We start from the raw sequence: 13,538 nt of genomic DNA on the forward strand, positions 1-13,538 counted from the left end.
TAACCTTGATCCTAGATATTTAAAACATTCGGGGTTGTTTATTTATATTCTGAGCACTCCAAACCCTGCTTTTCAGAAAATTCTCGAGGGATTTCCCTTAATGGGGAATGTAGAGAAATAGTTCCTAGAGTTTTGGGCCAGGAATTCCCTGGCAATCCAGTGGTTAGGACTCTGCACTTTCACTGTCCAGGGCCCAGGGTTCGTTCCCTGGTCAGGGAACTAAGATCCCACAAGCTGCAGGGTGCAGCCAAAAAAAAAAGTTAGAGCTTTGGGCCATATGGTTGGAAACTGTGAGGGCAACATGAGGGTTAAGTACACTTGGTAAACCCAGCCATGGTCAGAACTTGCTCAGGTGGCCGTTGCATAGATATTCACAGGGGCTCTTCATTTCCAGTTTTATTCTGAAGGGATTCTGCTAATGTTATTTTTACCTCTGGAGTTTCTGGCTGCCTAGAACACAATTTAAAAGTTTCAAATGAAACATTTACCTAAATCCCTGACACTGTGGCTCCATTTCCTTTCCTCTTGCCCTTCACATCTCAGTGGCAAGGGTTGAGTTGGACGGCCCAACCAAGAGATCCTCACTCCTGCCCAGATCTGGTACCTGTGCTCTTCTTTGGGCCTCTCTGTGATGTACCGGAACCCAAAGACCATGTGCTGGCCCATCCCTCCTTGGTGCACAGACACAGGCTCAGAATCACTCTGTCCCTGAGAGTCAAGTGGGCTGTCCTTTTCTCCCAATCCCAAAGAATCACACTTTCCTTCCTTTGTCTTTTTATCATTGGGAATCCATTTGCCAGTAGGGTCTGGGGTCCATTTCCTTGCTCCAAATTTTTGAGATGGGGTGAAACAAGAAGCAAAGTCAAATCTTACGAGATAGTCAATATCAACTATTTTTTTGCCTAAAGGAAGGCAGCAAGAAAAGAGGGGAGGAAGGGAGAAGAAAAGAAAGAAGGAAGGAAAGAAGGGAGGGAGGGAGTGAAGGAGGGAGGGAGGGAGGAAAGAAGGAAGGAAAGCTTAAAGAAGCCAGGGCTAGAATTAGGTAACTACTCATCTATTCTACTTCCTAATAATAATTATTATAGTTGATGGAATGCTTCCTCTTTACCAAGGACTGGGCTAAGCTAAGCAAAGTTTTACATACATCATCTCACTCAATCATCACAGCAACTGCACAAAGTCACCCCCACCTCATTCAATTATTTCCATTTTAAGGATGCAAAAACGGAGGGTCAGAGTTGTCAAGAGACTTGCCCAAAGTCCTTCAACTTTGACCATAAAAGCCATGAGCTAGATGCTACATCTTCTATGTAACAAGGATGGGTTACAAATCATTAGCCTCAACGACTTCCACTACCTTTTTGTAATGCTATATTACCATTATTATAAGAGTAATAGTGTTTAATATAGGAAATCTGAAAATTGTACAACATATGATAGAAAAAATTTAAAAATGACATAAATCAAAGATAACTTCTATTAACATTTTGGAGTCTCTTTCATTCTGTTTTTCTGCTTTTCTGCTTTGTAACAAATTTGAAATTGTACTGTTTATCTTGTTTTGTATCCTTCCTTAAAAAGAAATAATTAACACTATGTCATGAGTATTGCCCCAAATCATTAAAAATTCTGCAAAAAACTTATTTAGTTGCACTATATTGATACATAAATATTATACCATTAGTTGTTCAACTGTTTTCTCCTTATTGGAAAATTAGTCCACAAATTTTGCTGTTATGTGCCAAAGATCCTTGTACAAAATCTCTATTTTTAGGCCCCAGGGGCAGCCATGTTTGTCATTTAGAGGTGATTTCCCTCTGACAAGTGCCATCATTTACATTTTCTGGTTGTTTAGTCATGATGCCCTCCGTAGGTCAATGGAGCTGATACATCGTACTTCCTGGGTGCTGGGGTGTGAGGGCCCAGACCAAAGGCTAAGAACAGGCAAAGTGGCTGGACCTACAACTACTCCCCTTTGGTGCTGCTCTTGGCTCAGCCTGGTGCGGATTTCCCAGGGGAAGCAGGGAGGAGCAGAGTGGAGAGAGCAGGGAGAGCACACCTGGGGTTGCTGTCCTGTCCCTCTGAGAGCTCACTACAGGCTGCCACAGGGCCAGCTCAACTTGGCCCTGCCTTGGCACCCATGGACATTACCTGGTGGGGTCCAGGCTCTGGACACTGCACTTCCTGCAACCCCTAGGCCTTTGCCTTCCTTCTTCTGCAGCAGACTTCCTACCCATTAAAGAGAAAACAGAGGACAGTGAACAAAACACTTCCTTTTATTTCTTTTTCCCTTCCTTCATTCCCCAAACCTATTCTTAAATGGCCAAACTCACTTCCTCAGTCAGAGAAGAAAGGAGGGAGCTGACTTCTTTCATTGGGGGCAGGGAGAAGAAAAGGAAGGGAAGAAGGTAGAAACACAGCTATTAGACTACATTACCAGTTTTATCTCTGGCTTTGTGATTTCTTCCCTGAAGTCTAACTTTTTTATATTTTAAAATATTTTACTCAACAAGATTTATTGAATGTGTAGTATGTGCCTATATTTAATGCAGTGGAGAATGGAAATGACTAAGGCTCATCTTAAAAAAAATTCATGTAACTTTGCTCAGATTGGCTACTTATTCAAAAATTTAGAATATTGCCTATATTAATTTTCCTAGATACTAGAAATGTCAAGTGACTTACTAATAGAGTTCTAAAAGTCTTGGACCAAAGTCTCTAGCCATTTTTATTTTACGTTTTCCCCTTTGTGTCAGAGTTTCCTGTTTCAGATTGCCAAATTTAACAAATAAGAACATAGGACAGTCAGTTAAATTTGAATTTCAGATAAACAGATACCTTTAGCATATTTTATGCAGTAGCTGTAAGTATGTTCCAAATATTGCATGAGGCATAACACAAAAAAATTATTTGTTGCTTATCTAAAATTCAAATTACTGGGGCCTCCTGAATTTTATCAGGCACTTCTATTTCTATTGAATATGAAATTGCCATTTATTATGCATCTGTATTAACCTGGAACATTTAATCCTCACAATATGTCTATCAGGTACTTACCACTATTCACATTTCACATGCAAGGAAACTGAGGCCTCTAGAAACCAAATAACCTGTCTGAAGTCACAAAGCCAGGAAGTAGTAGAGACAGCATTCAAACAAGTTTGTCTGACACCAGAGCCCATGTTCTTTTCTCTGGATTATAAATACTTATAATTTAAATATTGTCTAGGTCTGGAATGTTCCACTGCAATCCATATTTCAATAGAATGTTTGATTTCCAGTTGAAAGAACAATTTATATAAAGATGAGGTGGAAATTTTTCTCCTCTCCATGTAATATTTAGAAGAAACATTTTTTCTCCCAAACCACTTAAGCAAATGGCACTTCAACTCTACTTTAAGAAATTGTTTCTAAATAAAGACCTTACCCAAAGCAAGTGGACGTTTCACTGCAAGTTTGTAGTAAAACATCGCCCTCTTCTGGACATATGGGCATCATACAACGGAGATGGATACAAAGGGTTTTTAAAAGTTGGAACAAAAGTACAATTCAGTTATGTGCCCAACTACACAATGAAAACCTGTTGTTATCACTTATCAGGTGTATATCTTACTCTTCAAAGTGACTCCTCAGAATTGAAGCAGAAAGACATTTTGGGACTGACCAGGCAATAATTTTCTATCCATTTTTTATGGAGGTGGCTGAGTGCTGGGGATAGAAGTAGGTAAAATCTTTAATTTCAGTATACACCTTAAATAACCTATAATAATACCTAACTATAATAATAACTATAATAATACTTAAACTATCAGAATCAAATAGCTCCAATGCATCCTGAATAGGAAGGACTTCACATACATAAGATGAAAGGAGAAAGAATATAGTGAATATAGGTTGGCATTCGCACTTTGGTGTCAAATAGACTGCATTTGATTCCCTCTCTTCCATTTATAAGCTATGTGACTTTAGGAAAGTTATTAAATTCTTTAAGCCTCAGTTTTTTCATCATAATTATAAAAGTAGCAGCTTAAGTGAAATAAGCCAGATAGAGAAAAACAAATACTGCATGGTATCACTTAAATGTGGAATTAAAAAAAAAAAAAAGTCAAACAGAAAGTGGAAAAGTGGTTGCCAGGGGCTGGGGGGCAGGGGGGAAGGAAATAGGGAGAGGTTGGTAAAAGGGTACAAACTTTCAGCTATAAGATGAATAAGGTCTGAGGATCTAACGTAAAACATGGTGACTATTGTTAATAACACTGTATCGTATAGTTGAAAAAAAAAGCAGTTAAGTAGGCCAGGTGTAAAGATGAAATAATACCTAACAGAGGTAGCTCATTGCTAAGAATTAGACTCTTACGTATGAACTCATATTTTATGATTAGGTCTGCCCCAGTTATTAATTGTACAGAATAAGCTATTTTAAGTTTTGAAGCACAAAAGCCAACAATGTGGAAGTATAAAACCTGTTTCTTTTTTTGAAGTGTCTTTATTTTTACCAAAGCTTTGGCTAACAGCAAAGATTTAACAAACCAAATATTTCTCTAAATTATCCAAATTTTAGAGCTGTATACTTTTTCAAGGAAATCAAGGATATCCATACAAAGATGTTTTGGAACAGAAACCTCAGAAATATGTGAACCTATGAAATTCATGGCAAAGATAATCTATACTTTATTTTACCTAATTTCAAAACTAAAAAAAAGTTAAAAATACATCAAAATAGTAGAATGAAAAAAAGAGGAAAGCATCTAAATATTCCTACCATAAATGATTAAGAATATCCAGTTATCTAAAATACTATCAAATATCAGAAAGTCACTATACAGGGCTTCCCTGGTGGCACAGTGGTTAAGAATCTGCCTGCCAACGCAGGGGACATGGGTTGGACCCCTGGTCCCGGAAGATCCCACATGCCATGGAGCAACTAAGCCTGTGTGCCACAACTACTGAGCCTGCACTCTAGAGCCCGTGAGCCATAACTACTGAGCCTGCGTGCCCCAACTACTGAAGCCCGTGTGCCTAGAGCCCGTGCTCCGCAACAAGAGAAGACACCGCAATGAGAAGCCCGCGCACTGCAACGAAGAGTAGCCCCTGCTCGCCGCAACTAGAGAAAGCCCGCGTACAGCAACGGAGACCCAGTGCAGTCAAAAATAAACAAATAAAAATAAATAAATAAATAAATAAATAAATAAAAGTCGCTATACATTTAATTTTCTGGCACTATTATCATTGGAAGTGACATATAGATGATGTTAAACTATACTGAGTTAGGTTCTCTTTTGTCTGGTGGAACCACTGCCTCACATTCTGCCTTCAACCATGGAGAATTCAATGGCCTGTAAGGGCAGAAGGGAAGAAGAACTGGAGCTGTTAATACTTAAACCTAACTTTGCTAGCAGTGTATTATAAATCACAAATTTGAGGCAATGATCTACCTTTAATTTCCTGAAAAGTTAATTAATTCAGACCCAGCTATTAAAATTTTTTGATCATTTAACTTAGGACTGAGTTCCAACTATGGAACATAGGATTACAGAGGGAATGCTTCAGTGTAATTTTCAAACACTCTAAGTGCCTTAAAAGCAAGTAATACCAACAAAAATACCAAACACTGATATCTTAATTATAGGTCTCTTATTTTTATTCTAGAATTTCAGACCCTAGTGGCAAATTACCACAGTCTATGCTACATTTGTCTTTTAAAGGAGGTTGAGTCCATAAGAACTATAGAGTGAGAAGATTCTGCAAGAATTTGGAGTAGGAATAAAGATGTGGCTGCAGGTCACAGCTGCTTGCTCTCCTTCCTTGAAATATATACATATGTTCCAAGAGCATGAGGTTTTTTTTTTTTTTTTTGCTTTATAACAAATTTAATCAGTTATACATATACATATGTTTCCATATCCCCTCCCTTTTGCGTCTCCCTCCCACCCTCCCTATCCCACCCCTCCAGGCGGTCACACAGCACCGAACTGATCTCCCTGTGCTATGCGGCTGCTTCCCACTATCTATCTACCTTACGTTTGGTAGTGTATATATGTCCATGCCGCTCTTTCACTTTGTCACAGCTTACCCTTCCCCCTCCCCACATCCTCAAGTCCATTCTCAAGTAGGTTTGTGTCTTTATTCCTGTCTTACCCCTATGTTCTTCATGACATTTTTTTTTCTTAAATTCCATATATATGTGTCAGCATACAGTATTTGTCTTTCTCTTTCTGACTTACTTCACTCTGTATGACAGACTCTAGGTCCATCCACCTCATTACAAATAGCTCAATTTCATTTCTTTTTATGGCTGAATAATATTCCATTGTATATATGTGCCACATCTTCCTTACCCATTCATCTGATGATGGACACTTAGGTTGTTTCCATCTCTGGGCTATTGTAAATAGGGCTGCTATGAACATTTTGGTACATGTCTCTTTTTGAATTATGGTTTTCTCAGGGTATATGCCCAGTAGTGGGATTGCTGGGTCATATGGTAGTTCTATTTGTAGTTTTTTAATGAACCTCCATACTGTTCTCCATAGTGGCTGTACCAATTCACATTCCCACCAGCAGTGCAAGAGTGTTCCCTTTTTTCCACACCCTCTCCAGCATTTATTGTTTCTAAAGCATGAGTTTTAAACAGGTCATTTTACCCTTGAGCTCTGGTGGTCTTTATCCTCAGATGAAAAGAGCTAACTCTCCATCTGGCCACCACCTTGTATTCACTTAATGTCCAGTCATAGGAAAAAAGACAAAATGATTGCCTCGTGTAACTGAAAATTCCTGGGTTGACTTCCGACATAACTGGATCCAGGGACTCAAATCCTGTCTGTGTGTTTTGATCATTGGTTTCTGCTTTTAACCATGTCGTTTTCATTCTAAGGCAGATTCTTCTTAGGTGGTATCCCAATTAGCCACCAATAGGTCCAGTCTTAAATCTACAAGCTGAGCAGCCCTCATAGAAAAACCTTCTTTTTTTCTAGTCCCAGCAAAGCTGATGTTTATTGGCTTTGACTGGCCTTGCTAACCACATTATCCACCCTTAAAACACTAAGTCTACAGAGATGCTGCACTCTCAAAGGCTGGAGCTGGTGATGTACCCACTCCTGGAACCAGAATGTGAGGTCTATTCCACCTGAACTACATGGGCTGAGTATAAGGGTGATGTCTCAAAGGCAAATTTCAGTCTAACACCGAAAGGGGGAATTGATACTGGGCATGCAGAACACTTGAGCTTTAACTGGAGTGGTAGAGACAAAATAAAAATGAAGAAAAACCCCAAAGCAGATTCAAGAATGTTCCGAGGGGGAACCAAATGGATTTAATAATATGAACAGAAGAAAGGAGTCAAAAATGACTGAGCTATATATTCGTTGACTCTTCTAAGGAGAGATAGAGAAAAAAAAAATTAGTGAAAGGTTTATACTCTTTGATTTAGAGCCAGGACCTTTCTGGGTACCAATTTGGAATGGAGACTAATTAGGCTATTGTATTAGTCAGGGGCCAGGGTTCTCCAGAGATACGGAAGCAAGAGGATGTGCATATACATATACAGAGAGAAAGATGTATTTTAAGGAACTGGCTCGGGACTTCCCTGGTGGCACAGTGGTTAAGAATCCACCTGCCAATTGCAGGGGACACGGGTTCGATCCCTGGTCTGGGAAGATCCCACATGCTGCAGAGCAACTAAGCCCGTGCACCACAACTACTGAGCCTGCGCCCTAGAGCCTGCGTGCCTCAACTACTGTGAAATACCTGCACAACAACAGCTAGAGTATATAATATTTGACCAAAAACTGGATACCATCGCCTAGCCAAGTTGACACATAACATCAGCCTACTTGAGTTCTGAGCGATTCTCACACTGAGCCAGAAGGGCTGGACTCCCAATGCACAGGCCAAACTCAGACCAATTGAATCAAATATCTGCAGGTGAGGCCGAGGTAAAAGTATTTTTTGATAGAGCAGTCATTCTTCAAGCATGGTTTCCAGACTAGCGACTTCAGCCTCACCTGCAAACTTGCTAGAAATGCATTCTCTGCCCCTACTCCAGACCTACTCAATTAGAAACCCTGAGTTTAACCCTGGCCCTGTAGTCTGTGGTTTAACAAGCCCTCCAAGTGATTCTGATGCATGTTCAAATTTGAGCACCACTGGTCTAGAGTTCTCCAACGATACAATGCTAACACAGCATAACATTACACCTCCACTCTCTTAACTAGAAGGGCAGACGTAATTAGTAAGACTCTTTGGGTGAAAGAGCTATCTCCTCATTAAGGATTTCTTAAGTAGTGGTGTTTGTTGCACGGATACATATGAAAATAAGAGGGGTGTTGACTGTGTGTGGCCAAGCTGCACTGAGATTGGGTATTTTCGAGATACAACAGATGTACTGATCTGACAGCAGCTCTGGTGATTCAGTGACAGCTTCACCAGTTGTTGAAGGTATAGTGTGTAGGTATAGAACCCTTGTGTTCCATTATAGTGTCTTAGCTATTCTGTCATTTCACCTCTCCTTATACAAACTGAATTTTTCTCCTTTATCTTCTGTTTAAACTCTTGAGAGAATGATTGGCTCAGTTAATCACTTTCACCATTTGGGCAGTGTTTCCTTAACATTTGCCCAATTTATAAGCTCTGCTGTCCAATATGAAGACTGGCTTTCCTTGGGTCAGATCTCTCTCCAAGCCCAATAGTTGGCAGCAGGGGAAAACAAAATGCAGGATGTTAAGAATCTCCTAAGGCCATTTCCCTTAAAAGGTCTGAGCCCCCTAACATGGGTTGTGGGTATGTCACACAGTGGGAGGCTTGGTCTGTTAGGGCTGTTTAGTTGGTCTCTGACCCTAAAATCTATGTGTAGTTCTTTGACACAAAAAGATATCAAAGAGAAATTAAACATTTGTTCAGCTATACATTTTGAGGATGAGTTGGAAACTTTAACTGAAAAACTTTGGAAATGTTTCCCTTTAAATATTTCCTATAGGAGTCTTCTTGAGGCCTAATTTAGGAATGCCATGAGCCATAATATTTTGGAAAAAAATGAATCTTATTTGCATGCACCAGATTGTAGGGTCTGTATCTTATGCAGAGATTCTCTTTCCATAGTCTCATTCCCTAAGCCATAAGTGACTAGAAGCTTATCGGTATTTTAAAAAAATCTCATGTAACAAAAAGAAAAAAAAAAAAGCTCACGTGATAGTTTTCTCCAGATCACTTCAGATTGGCCCTCTAGGCCAATCTATTTTTTTTTTGTGCAAGGGAATTCTGAATTGTGGGTAATAGGAAAAAAGACATTAAAACAACAAATAATTTGTGATTGAATTACTATGAATTATACAAATTTAAAATTCCCTTGCATGGTGTGGGGTGACTTTTTAATTGAACTACAGTTGACTTACAATATTGTATTAGTTTCAGGTGTACAGCAAAGTGATTCATTTATACATATATATTCTTTCAGATTCTTTTCCATTATAGGTTATTACAAGATATTGAATATAGTTCCCAGTGTTGTTCTTTGCCTATTTCATATATAGTGCTGTGTATCTGTTAATCCCATACTGCAAATTTACCCTCTCCCGCTTCGGTAACCATAAGTTTGTTTTCTGTGTTTGCAGACTCTCTTTTAATAACTGATCTGATCTCACTATACTAAGCTGAGCTGAAAAACAAGTAAAGTCCAATCCAAATCAAAAGGCTAAATAACCTTTGGGGAAGGCATGAGATTGTTACTTAAAAACCTTAAGGATACCACAATTCACTGAACATCCCTGAACATTTTACCTCTCTTAATGCCAAAATTAAATTTGTACTTTACCCAGAACCTTGTAGAACCCACTTACATGGTACCAGTACTGCCACTATTCGTAACTTTATCTTATGCCGCCAAACAAATTTTATATTTAAAGTAACTGCAATACTACCCTGAAGCCCAAATCATACATTCGGGCTACTAGAATATAAGATAACTGAAACCAAAATTTAATTTGTATTTATCAAATTGGTCAATATAACTGATTGGCTGTTGATAACTAAGGGATAATTACAGAGCTAGTATTTACAATATGAATTGTTTCAGGTCTTCTTTTAAAGGCCAAACTCTTCAATCTTGGTTTTAGATAAGTTCTCTCGATAAGGCAAACATCCCATAACTCTGAGTCAAGGCCTGGTTTTACTTTCTTTAAAGTAAAATGTGCCCTTACCTCAAAACGTGCCTCTGAAAATAACTGAGTAAAGAAAGTATCATCCAGCCTGTTTACAAGGAAAATCATGAGCCCAAAACTTCGTGTTTTCATGTATATATTAGTTGTTAGAAATTGGGAGTACTGGAAGGTTTTGGCTATTTCAGCAATGTTTGCAAACATTTTATTTTTAGTAAGTCCACTTATTTTAAAACCATAGTCTAGGAAGATTACAGCAACTTTTTAATAAAACATCTGTTTGCTTGTAGTGATAAAAAAAATGGGAAAACGGAAGTTTCTAATCATTATTTCACAAAGAAATTATTCCCTCATTTCAAGGGGGAAAAATTAATAAATTTTAATTGTGCCACTTAATAGGGCTGTAATTAAATACTTTCAAATTGAATTTAAAGATGGAGAATTACTAACCCAACTGAGTTAATAATCTGTTTTATTTGATAAATCTCCTTTATCTTCTGGTAAGATTAGTCAATCCTCTTAACTATGCTGTTACAGATAATCTACAAATTGGGGTATATACTCTACAGAAATCTATTACACTTTTTAAACTAAGTGTTCAATGAAGTATTTGATGATTTTTAAAAAACAGGTAAAAGCATTATTTTTCACAGCCTCTCCAACTTTATAAGAATAAAAAACCCAGAAGTGTCCATGTATATTTTCATATCCTCACTCATATTCTTAAAAATTTGTTGACCGCTGCTGGGCAAGACCTAAGAATGCTAAAAAGAGAAGCCATTCTACTTTGAGAATTTTAAAAAATATCCCACTTCAATGTAATTACCAGTGTTCATAGTTTAACTTATAAGCAAAGAGATTAACCATTAAGTAGCAGCAGCAGAGTTTATTTTCATGAAAATACCAGCAGATGTCAGCAAAAACTAAAGCAGTGTCGCATGAATTTGTATAAGGATGCTAAGCTATTTCTAACAGCATAACCATAATGCAAGAAAATCTCTAATTACAAAAGCTCAGTCCATGTAAGACACGTCAGTTTTCTACATTGCTACTCGACATGTAATTACCTTTCTGGAGGTGGGAGCGGTGGGCCACAGTGAGATTTAGCCTTTTCAGGGTAGCAAGAGCTCTTTCAAACTGAACCGTTCTGATTTCGCTTAACAAAACCCACCTACATTACATAAAAAACCAAATTACACTTTAGACAGCCATCCTCACTTAAAAAAAAAAAAAATCAAATGGTTTACAGAAAATGCCTATTACCCAGGTACTTCAATACATGTTCAGTGGTTCTGAACGTGGAATATTTATGAGTACTCAAATGCATTTTTCTGGGGAGTTCATAGTTTTCATCAGCTTCTCACAGGGGTCTTTGACCTCCATAAAGTTAAGAACCATGCTGGAACTTACTATAAGTTATATTCTCTGAATAAATCATTCTCTATATGTATATATATGTATGCATGTTTCAAAATACATCTGTTAAAAATTACTTAGTTGAATCCACGCCAGGAAAGCAGTTTTAGAATAGACTAAAACTAGTTAGGGAACTGGCTTTTTTAACTAAATCACTGTCATTGAAATTTGTGGAGGTTGTAGAGCAGCTTGTTATCTAGAAATAGACATAATATTTTAAAAAATAGAAGAATCTCATATATAATATTCCAAAGATAAGTAGCTATTTTCTTATACTTGTAAAAGACAAATGGGAAAAAGATCACTGGGATGACACTCATTTTATTCAAATACATACATGTATTTTTTACTCTAACGTTTGTGACCAACACTGTGGAAGACCAACGTTTGTGGTCTTATGTTAACTTTTCAACCAGGACCCACCTATAACCAAAGCTACACATTTCATACAACTTTTGTTTTTGCTTTTAGATTAATAGCATTCTAAAATAATTTAGCCACTTTGAATCATACTTACACAAAGTACAAAAAGGATCTAGACAATTTCATTGTATTCTATATTAAAACAGTAAGTGGACTTGTGATGTAGTTTTTCTGAAACACAGCTTTTATTATAGCCTACTCCAAATCAGATATACCTTTCTCTGTAAACATTTTGCATGCTCACTAAAAGTGTGGTCTCCTAAATAGGCATAATGAACAAATATTTGCAAAATAGTTCAAGAAAGTTTCCCTTAAAAAACTTATCATCTTTGAAAAATAAGAGAAATGTTCTTCTACTAAGGAATGTTGAAATGTAACAATTTGAATTTTAAAGTCATTTATTTTGTTGAAAATATGTTCCTGTTTTTTTTTTTTTTTTTTTTTTTTTTTTTTGCGGTACGCGGGCCTCTCACTGCTGTGGCCTCTCCCGTTGCGGAGCACAGGCTCCGGACGCGCAGGCTCAGCGGCCATGGCTCACGGGCCCAGCCGCTCCGCGGCATATGGGATCCTCCCAGACCGGGGCACGAACCCATATCCCCTGCATCGGCAGGCGGACTCTCAACCACTGCGCCACCAGGGAGGCCCTGTTCCTGTTTTAAACAAACAAAAAAGCTAAGATTTTAACTTGTCCCTATGAAGAGCTTAAGCAATACACTAAGTCATATTTAGAAGCAAAAAAAATGATGGCAGTAACTCAACTAAGAAGGTCTAATAACCTAGAAGTTCAGATAAAATTAGGAGCCTGTGTTCGTCTCTTCTGTGACAAAATATTTCCTTAATTCAGGAAAAAAAAAAAAAAGAATCTAGCATCTGATTTAAGTATAGAAAGCCAAAATATTCTTTTTGTCAGTGCTCTGTTGAAACATATCAGTCAAGGAATTGATAAACTATTTCTAATAATTGGGTCAGTAAACACTTCTAACTTAAAAATGACATTTTAATTCATGGTTGAAAATGGTACTCCATCAAAGGAAAACCAGTCATTTTAAACAGAGACCAAAGTATACAGGAGTAAAAATAAACCTCTTTTGGTCAATTCATCAAATTGGCTGTATAAATCTATTTTCAACAGCTAAAAGTATTTCAAGTTGCTAAAAGCTCATTTGATTAAAGTACTATACTTAAGGAAAACAAAAAGCTAGTTTAGAGGCCGTGTCCTAGACAATAAAAAATTTTAGACAGACTGATGGATAGCTGTCTTGAAAAAAAAGAGCAGAGAAGTTACCACTCACCCCCACCCTCCAAAGGGTACCCATACACATTCCAACATCAAGATTCAATCAATTTCCAAATAATTTATACTCTGTCTCAACCAGTGTTTCTCTATCTTGTTTCATTATTACTCCATTAAGGAGCTGTTTTTAGCACTTTTAATCCTAGTCGACACCCTATTAAATTGAAATACCACAGATATAATGCATATCTGCTTATATATTGTATGTATATCCATATTTTATACATAGAAAGATTTTTGCCACCAAGCACAAA

The sequence above is a fragment of the Mesoplodon densirostris genome, chromosome 7 (genome assembly GCF_025265405.1).
Source record: "Mesoplodon densirostris isolate mMesDen1 chromosome 7, mMesDen1 primary haplotype, whole genome shotgun sequence".
Lineage (NCBI taxonomy): Eukaryota > Metazoa > Chordata > Mammalia > Artiodactyla > Ziphiidae > Mesoplodon > Mesoplodon densirostris.